A 10,313-nucleotide genomic window follows, 5' to 3' on the forward strand; every position below is an offset into this window, starting at 1 on the left:
ACACCACCATCTAGTGGTCATACATAGAAAAGTAGTTACAGTAATTACTCTGAATGGAATATTACATTTAGAAATAAATGAACCACGCAAGCAGTTATGGGTGGCTTTTTAGATTTAGAACAGATTTAACACTGTAATTATACCTGATCATTCAACAATTAGTAAATAATTTCAAATAGCCCTTTCATTATTTCTCTCGCTTCTTTTCAACCTCCCTCTTCGTTCCTTTCTCCTTGCAATAATTTACCAACCTCACACACATCCCGTGATATCCTACCCAATTTAAAAGAAAACAACCTGTCCAGATCAGTGGGAGAAATATACTATTACCTTTTTAACTATAGTCGTGTATTATCACATATAACAGAATATTCAATGTCCGCTAGGGAGTAGAATCTGTCAGACACAGTATAGTTTCTATCAGGATGATTAATATTGACTGTGCTTACTGATAATTATAAATTCATGCAAGATAAGTTATTTTATTATGTGTCTTTCTCAACATCCTGTTCTCTTTATTAAAAGGCTAAATAATTCCGCTATGTCGTTTTTAATGTTGTCCTTGTAGAAATTCTTCCACTTCTTCCATTGTTTTTTAGTGTGTATGGGGTCAGTAGTTTGCTCAAACACTTTAAACTTCAACCCTCCGTGCACACATCACCCCATTCTTCTCAGTATTTTATAATTGTATTGTTTCCTTCTGCCATACATACTTGCATTCAACCGTGGTGTCTCACGAAGTATTTGAACTGCAAAAAAGTTTTTCTCTTTGTCAAAGAATAAATGAGTGAATCAGACCCATTGCGTCAGCAAGGGAAAAGCAGAAACAATGATGAATGTTTCTTTTCAGAAACAATGCATTTCCGAAAGTGCAACGCATTACCGACAGTAGATAGCCTTAACTAGACAAAAAATATCTATCTTGGTAATCTAGCCGTGGTTGTATGTCGTGTGGTTGTCCTGCCTGCGTTGTGTAACTATGTCCAGAGATATGGGTTAACCACAACCAGAGTTGCCAAATGTGATGGACAGTATACCGCCCTATCTCAGCGTAAATTCCCCAGACTACAGTAAAAACCCGCACAAATGGTTTGCTATTAGTAAGGGATTAACTTACTGACTGACCAATGTTAACTAGCTTAGTGGTTCGCTACGGATCCAAAAATGTCAGCATTAGAATTTGTTAAGGATGGACTAAAACTTTGCTGCCTACAAGCTTCAGTAGCTGTGTTATACTTAGCCTACAGTAAAACTGTAGGTACAACCTATTGCGCAGTAAAAGAGGAGGGGTTTCCACGATTCTCTCCTCTTTTCTCTTGAAGAAAAAGTCAGGTAACATCACCTTTATTGTTGTTATTGTATCAATGTCTTTCACGAATGAAAGAAAAAATAACGTTGTTGTGCCATGATGAAATAGCTTTGGCAGTGTAAAGTTCATCTTCAGTCTTTCAAGTTTACAGAAGCTACTTATGGTGGAAGTAAACTTAATGTGAAACGTTAGTCAGTTTAACACAATGGTTAATGGAGTCTAGCTAAATATTCAAACTTGGCATGATGTTAATGCGTGACAAAAAGATCTAATGTTGAGACGCAATTTTATGATGAGGTAGTATGTACCAATCGGTCCCAATACTGGCATACTAGCTTACTATACACTAAACAGAATTTACTTCACCACCATCCGCGAAGTACATACTTGTAGTACATATTATGTAATATGAGATTTGAGATTCAGCCATTGTTCTACATAGTAGTTCACATAGCATAGTGGTTGGCTATTCAACTGTCATTGTTTTCTAAAGAAATTAACCAGCCATGGAGTGATTCTAAAGAAAGACCCAGCCAATGGAGTGATTCTGAAGAAACAAACCAGCCATGGAGAATTGGAGTCATTGTTGTCATTATAGGTACTGTACAGCCAGATTAAAACTTCTCTGGCTACAAGCAGTTACACTGTTGGATTGAATGTTCGCTAATGTAGGGAGCTAGTTTCGAGAACCGTGGAATTTCGACTAATTGGTTTAACAATACAGAAGTATACCGACACTTCCCGTTTAGCTTTAGTAGTGTAATGGTTAAAGACACTGCCTGTCACATAAGAGACTCTGGTTTGAATCCAGTGAGGGCAACAACATTCATCCCTTCTAATTGTGGGCTGGCTGAACTAGGCTTGCCTGGTTCCTTTTCTTGTTTCGATATATGAATGAATTTGATTGTACACCCTGGCATAACCTATATGTATATTTTAGTGACTCTCGGTTTAGGCTACCAGGTACATTAACATGACGAAACCCAGCTTGTTATCCAATTAATTATAAAAACCAGGCATGTTGTTTCATTACATGTGTGCGTAAATATAACAGAAAGTCGGTCTAGATCATTTCACGGCAAGGTGTATGGAGATGTGTTGTTTTTCCTCTATAGCATTTGGTTGAGGAGTTGCGTTAATAAAGCATTAGAAAAGCTATGAATATCTCAGAAAAGTGAGAGTGCAACCTTTTGGACTCTCAATATGGCACTGCAATTTTAGTTTAATAACCTAACATAAAATGTAATAACATTTGTGTAATTTAATATAAACTTTGACAAAACCTTTGACAGCTTAGCCTATTAGGAAATCTGTCCGAAGTCTGTCCTGGTATCCTGACCTCTACTTCCACTTATAGCTAGGATGGCCTTGACTATTTGTAGAAAACTACATTTCCCTTCTAAAACCCCATCCTCTATCTCCACCATCCTATGCCACCTCTCCTCCTGTCTGTCCTTCTCTCTTTTCTCCTCCTCCCTCTACTTCTCCCTCTTCTCTGCTCCTCCCTCCTTTCCCTGTCCCTCCCTCCTCCTCTTCTCCCCCTCTCCACAGCAAGGCTCATGATTCAGCCTCTGGAGAGACACCTCCTCTATTATGGTCTCCTCAAGGAGGCGGGCGAGAGCCGGTTCCGAGGACCAACCAGAGGACACTGACCGGGCCAACCTGGTCCGGGGATTACCGGACTGCTTTCGTCAAAATGGATCTGGGGGCTCGTGGTCAGCCCCTGGAAGTTGAGGGCCGAGCTGATCGACAACGTCCGTACATGATCTCAATTAAATGGCCAGCTAGAGTATTGGCGGGTTATCCAGAAAAGCATTGGCTGTATGGTTGACTGATAGTAATGACAGACAAGGCAGTTGTTCATCCTTTTTACAGGCTATGTTATGATGCAATAATCCATGTTAATCATTAACTGTTGAATGTCTTGACCTTGAGTTGTGTTCTTAATGGGGAGCTATTGTTGCTGTAAAATGTTAGTCATATAATTACATCATAATGCAGAAAGTGTCATTCTGTGGAAATATGGATCTGTTTTTATCAAGTAAAAACAAACAGACTGAGTCCTTAATGGAACCTTGTTCCCAATGTAAATCAGGATCTTTGATCAAGGCCTGTTGTGATGTAAACGCCATTTGGGACACTGAATTATATATTTGCCAGTTCTGTTGCATGTAATCCCAAAAGAACATCAATGGTTGCTAATAACAAAAAAGCAGTAATTTATTTGGTAGCCGACCAACTCTTTTTGCCGGACCGCATAAGTGGAGCCAGCCAAGAAGACCAAATGTCTCTTACTGACTGACTAGTTGCCTGTTGTTAAATGGTGGAGTGGTTAGCAATGTGGACGGCCACACATTTGACTGGGGTTTGATCCTTAGCATGAGCCAAACAAAGTAGGCATTAGGATTTGTACAGGATAGGCTGAAACTTTGCTGGCTACAAGCTTCAGTAGCTACATTATAGTAAGCCTAATGTAAAACTGTTTGCGGTTATGTTGCAATGGACAAATTGGATGGACAAGGACCATTTCGGAGACATTATTTTCATTATAGGTACCATACCATCTTCTTCCGCTTATCCGGGGCCGGGTCGCGGGGGCAGCAGTCTAAGCAGGGATGCCCAGACTTCCCTCTCCCCAGACACTTCCTCCAGCTCTTCCGGGGGGACACCGAGGCGTTCCCAGGCCAGCCGGGAGACATAGTCCCTCCAGCGTGTCCTAGGTCTTCCCCTGGGTCTCTTCCCGGTGGGACGGGACCGGAACACCTTCCCAGGAAGGCGTTCCGGAGGCATCCGAAAAAGATGCCCAAGCCACCTCAGCTGACCCCTCTCGATGTGGAGGAGCAGCGGCTCTACTCTGAGCTCCTCCCGGGTGACCGAGCTTCTCACCCTATCTCTAAGGGATCGCCCGGCCACCCTGCGGAGAAAGCTCATTTCGGCCGCCTGTATCCGGGATCTTGTCCTTTCGGTCATGACCCAAAGCTACAGGTACTGTATAGCTATTAGCTACCCATCTACAATAATCTCTTTCTCATTTCTTATCGCGGGCCAATGGAACTAGGCTTGCCTGGTTTCTTGTTTCCCATTTTCTTCTTTTCTGCTCCTTAAATCTAAGCCCAACATGGGCCCACAACAATGTAATATCACTGTTCTACCAGAAGAGGGGGCAACTGCTATTTGGTTAATTTAGTGCATGGTTTTCTAAATAGTGTTGGGGCCTCCCATGGGAGCATGTTTGGCTGTTTCCCTTATCGCAAAACACTGGATTCAAATTGTCACTTTAATCAAGATATGATTATTTGAATGAGTAGTGTTGACCGCTTTGACAAGAAAATCTAATAGAGCACAGGATGAGAGAGCAAGATTCTCACTTTGACTACGGTCAGTGATATCTGACCTGGACTTGTACTGACAAGGCTGGACTACCGAATTTGGGGCCCGGGGCACTGAACTCCAGAGGGCCCCTCTAAGAAAAACAGCTAACTTCCTGAATTTCATCACATTTCCCATGATGAGGAGATTACTCATTTCAGTTTTATAGTGAAAATTCTCTTCTCTTTTTCTTCACTCATAAAATGTTGCTGTATAAAAACCAACAGTTTTTGCCATGGTGAAGAAAAAAATGCTTCATCATATCTTATCCAACACTGTTGTTTTTGACACTGCTGACACACTGAGATTAACAACAGATTAACACCAGCCAGTGCTGGTCAATTGCAGAATCCAGTCATTCTCTTACCCTGTGACTCATCAGTCTAGTCAACATCTTGGCCAATGATACCTCATACACATTCATCAAACTAGTGGTACCTTCAGATCAGGACCTTGATGTGGAACGCCCATGTTGTGACCCACTTACACATCCGAAAGTCGCGTGAGAGGGTCAATACTTAAAAAACATCCAAGGAAAGTTTTTGGACAGAAATAGCATTTTTTTATTACGTTATCAAAATACCTTCGAAAAGGACTTCTGAAAGCAGCAACACCTCATCTCCCCACTCAGTGACATCATCCAACGTGCTTTGGGATACGACCTGGTTCCGCGTCTCGTTTCCATCTGCTGTGTACTGCAATGTCTTGCGGTGAGTTCAGCTGTGTTTAGCTTTGCCATTGCAGTAGGCATTGTTCTCCGTATGGTCAGTAGGCATTGTTCTCCGTATGGTGAGAGAACGTCCAAACATGTCGAGCTTGACAACTTCTCACTAACCCCGGTGAGACCTCTGCTACATCAGTGTTTGTTCATCTCGTTCTCAGAGTACACAGACCTCAAAGTCCCGCACGTACCTGCACCTCCATGCACCTCGATCCCCGCACTCACTAATCCCATATTACGTTTCTAAATCACACACAATATTAAAGTGACTTTTTGTTTCGGATAACAGCAATGTAGAGTGAGCACCAGTTGTCCTTTTGACTTTTCCGGGCGCTTTTCTAAAACTGTCTTCGGTGATTTATTCAGCCCTTTCATGTTTCTGGCACCGGTGCTTGACATACTCGTTTATATTATTAACATGTCGTCTTCACACAGAGCTTCACTGTGTGTGCGGACCAAGTCAGTAGATGGCAGATGTCTCTCAATACTCAATTACAACTCTTTCTGTCAGCTCATCTCTCTGATCCTCTCCTAGAGGCTTTGGTGTTATATAGTGATACCCTAAATCTACCCTGCCAGGATCAGGGAGGGACCACTTCTCCAACCACTCAGGGAATTGAAAGGAAGCTCTCTGAAACCCAGTGTAATGACGCTCCTGTTGACTATGATCACATAGAAGAGATCATTTGTTTTCTGCCTCTCCTCGTTAATCGCTACAGTTTTTTCGGCCACCTCTGGATCAATCAATGTCTGCACAGATACTTGTACTCTCTCTCACCCTTTCTTTCTCCCTCTCTTCCTCCCTCCCTCTCTCTCCCTCTCTCTCCCTTCCTCACTCTCGTCCTCTCTCCCTCCCCCCTGTCTCTTTCTCTCACAGACGCAGACACAAACACTATAAATACTTCATTTGAGTCCATTAATCCAATTTAAGTGGAAAAATTACAAAACAGCATCTCTGTATGCGAGGACGGCTGGGGTGCAGATAACTCCTCACTCTCCACACCACCCGGCTGCTCAGGCCCCACACCTTACCTAGGTCTGTACTATATCCTGTCCATGTCCTGTCCATGTCCTGTCCATGTCCTGTCCAAAAGGTCAGAGTTTGAAGACGTGCGCTCACAGTCCAGCTCAGGCATCATCTCCGACCCAACAAAGTGTCCATGGGGCCAGTAGGGGGAGGGGACAGGGGTACAAAGACCTGCTGTCACCCCTAGACCAGATTCAGCCTGACCAGGCCAGAGGCCCCCAAACAGCCTTTGCCCACAGCCCCGGACCAACACAGACTTATCAAAGCACCCATTCACACTCCTAGTTCCACTCACAAAACACGGTCCGCTTGAGAGAGAAAACGCGTCCCTTTACAACCATGACTTCTTAATGGTACCAGGTAGTATAGACCCAGGCTCTGTGAGAGCTACAGTCACTGAGGCCCACACCTAGCCCACAAACCACAGGTGGAGCTCAACTGTACACTGATGCACTACTTTTCTCTGTTTCCAAAATAACCATTGAGACTGGACCAACTATAAGAGAGGTAGTGGGGCCTGAATCTACGTCTCGGAGTCTTTGAGCGGCCAACAGCTCACTTAGTTTTACTGCCAGTCCGACAATCAAGCAATGCAAGAGTCTTCATATGCAATATTGTCCGCTGAGGCTCCCACAAACCCAGAACAAGGTATATATATATTACTACGCCAAGCGAGAGACTGATGAATATGCCTTTGTATGTGTGGCTGTCAAGGTAATCAAAAACAGTTCAGGTGAGGTTATTTTGAAAAAACCACCATGGGTGTGTCACAGGGTTGCAGTTAATTCAAGTTTGAAAGTCTACTGAATTTTGTTTAACTATTTTTTTATGGCTTCTCAATAAGTTGAAGTAACTGTTTATGTCAGTGTACACATATTTATATTTCACAAATATTTTACCAACAATCGACCAACTTCTATATATTAACCCCAGCCATGGTATATGAGGTCAAACACCTGTTGAATGCCTTGGCCTGTTAAACTGTCCTGTAAAAGTGTTTTCATCAAGTGAGGAATATTTTATTATGTGATTTTGACAGGATCTCTGTCCTTTATATCTGTCCAAACTGACATTTTGATTCAGCACTTTTGACAGGGAAAAGTGGTGATCTGTTTCTCATGAACGTTCTGTTTTCTCTGAATGTGGCAGACAGATTTTCTTCAAATAGACCACTGGCAGATTGGCTATTAAATGCTTGACAGTTTATTGCTGAAATGTGTCAAAACAAATCAAATGCAGAAGTTGCTATACATCAGTGTCAAATGGGTGACTTTCCAATTATGATTCAAAGATCCCTATATATCATCCTTAGCATGAAAGATGCCCAGTCTACATATTCTATTATATCCCCTAAAAATCTATGTATTTTTACAGTCAGCACAGCTATTAGCCACTTTAATACTATGAGAAAAATAGTCCCTAAGGTATCATGGATTTTCACACTCAGTCAGATTCTCACCCCAATTTATGCTTTCAAGTAAACACAGTGAGCAGATTTTGACCAATTCATTTTGAAACAAGCACATCATTTGATCAAATGAAAATTGGCCCAGATAGTATTCAGATCAAGACTGAAATGTCGTAAGAATAGTTTTTAATTGTTTATGGTAGTTTATTTTCTAATCATTCAATGCTAAATGACAGATATAAAACTTTTTATTTGAACATTTATTAGTGATAGACATAAGACACACCCCCACAAAGTAAATGTAAAGGTACTACATTGTTTCCTAAAAGGTTTCCTAAAAAGTTGGGACCCCCCTAAAATGTAAATAAAACTTAATGCAATGATGTGCAAATAATGTAAAGCCTATATTCAATAGAAAAAAGTACAAAGACAACATTTAAATGTTGAAACTGAGACATTTTATTGTTTCTTGAAAAATATATGCCCACTTTGAAAAAAGTTGCGTAATGCTAAAAAACGAAACCTGCTGGAATATCACACAACTAATTAGGTCAACTTGCAATTTAAGAATAGTGTTTTGCAATGTAAAATTGCAAAGTGTTTGGGGATCTTATCATCTACAGTACATAATATAATTAAAAGATTGAGAGAATCCGGAGAAATCTCTGAATGCGAGGTACAAGGTTGAAAAATAATATTGGATGGCCATGATCTTCGGGCCCTCAAGCGGCACTGCATTAAAAACAGACACGATTTCAGCAGGACAATGCCAAACCACATTCTGCATGTATCACAACAGCATGGCTCCATAGTAAGAGTTTGGGTGCTAAACGGGCCTGCCTGCAGTTCAGACCTGTCCCCTATTTAAAACATTTGGTGCATTATGACACAAAAAATACAACAAAGGAAACCTCAAACCTTAGAGCAGCTGCAATCCTATATGAAGCTAAAATGGGAAAACATTTAACTTTCAAAACTACAGCAATTGGTCTCCTCAGTTTCCAAATGCATACAGAGTGTTGTTAAAAGAAGAGGTGATGCAACACTGTGGTAAACATGCCCCTGTCCCATCTTTTTTTAAATGTGCTGCTGGCATCAAATTCCATAAACAATAACATTTCCCAGTTTCACCATTTGATAGGTTGCCTTTGTACTATTTTCAATTAAATAGAGGGATAAATGATTTGCACACCATTGCACTCCGTTTTCACTTGCATTTATTACGCAGCATCCCAGCTTTTCTCTAGACAGGGTTGTAGAAGGATGTCTCGTTCAGGTCAGTGTCTAGGAGGGGATGGGAGCAGTCCTTCCTGTGTCGGTTTAGGGAGAATAATGAGTTGTACACCAGACTAAACGGGTGTAAAACAGGTGGCGCGCTGTTGACATAAGGGGGAAGCATGTGAAAAATGTGCTGCTGCCATGCATTCACACAGAGCCAAGGCCCGGCGGTTGACTTTGACGTCTAATCACAGTGCCGGGTGATAAGTAGAGGATCAAATGGAGGCACGCAAAGCCTGGAATAACAGGGAAGGCCCCCTACAGACGACACATAGGGATCCAGACAAGGATTCCTGGCGGAAAACTGGCCAGCTCAGTATCAGTAGGCCTGGAAGGTGGGAGGACTTAAGAACGGTATCAATACACTCACCAGGTCGTCTGGGAACTAGGAACACCGGTGAATTGGTGGTCTGGGATGTTTTGGTTGCATCTGATTTCACCAGAATCTTGTATTTCTAGGTCTATCTGAAATCTTGGGGAGGATGCACACTCTGTTCCTCTCACTTTTCACTGTAGCCTGGTGAACACTGGAGGGCTCCGCTCAAACGTGGTGCAGACTGGAAGGAAAACATGCCCCACACCAAGACGAGGGACTATTTTTCGAAGTCCAGTCAAGAGTAAACCCTGCACGGTGCGACTGAGACATATTTTGGTGTCTATTTATAACAACCTGAAAAAGGATATTTGTGTGTATATATATATATATATATATATATATATATATATATATATATATATATATATATATATATATATATATATATAGGAAGGAGCTCAACAAACAATGAGCATACTTAGCAGACAGATATTACTTTGATAATTAGAAACATTTTGATTGCAGGGGGAGGATGGATGAATATTTTCTTTCTGTTTTAGAGACATGCAGTCTCTGCAGTCAAAACTGTTGCATGGAAACAGATATATTAATGAGGCCTTGGTTGAATGTAGCCCTGGGTTGGAATACAGTTGGGGGTCTTGAAACGTGGTCGGAGGTACTGCAGGGGGTATTTTGTTTAAAATACAATTATTTCTACCAACCACAAGAACAGCATCAGAGTCAACAGATTTGGCCCATGGGGTCCATGATATAAGCTTAGAGTGTAATACATACATTCAGAAATCCACACTGAAATGTTGGGATCCAAAGAAATAGATGGTACTTCTTATAGGGTATGTAGGTAACAATTGGGTATTTAGTATA

At 41.6% G+C, this 10,313-nt stretch overlaps 1 long non-coding RNA gene across 1 annotated transcript; it reads left to right on the forward strand.

Annotated features, from left to right (window-relative positions):
- The first annotated feature begins 723 nt into the window (after window positions 1-723).
- LOC105019580 lies at window positions 724-4,660 on the forward strand. Its single transcript, XR_828661.4, has 3 exons — window positions 724-1,332; window positions 2,861-3,861; window positions 4,295-4,660. It is a non-coding gene; the product is annotated as an uncharacterized LOC105019580 (long non-coding RNA).
- Window positions 4,661-10,313: the final 5,653 nt, after the last annotated feature.

Source organism: Esox lucius, chromosome 21 (assembly GCF_011004845.1).
Source record: "Esox lucius isolate fEsoLuc1 chromosome 21, fEsoLuc1.pri, whole genome shotgun sequence".
In the NCBI taxonomy this organism is placed as follows: Eukaryota; Metazoa; Chordata; class Actinopteri; order Esociformes; family Esocidae; genus Esox; species Esox lucius.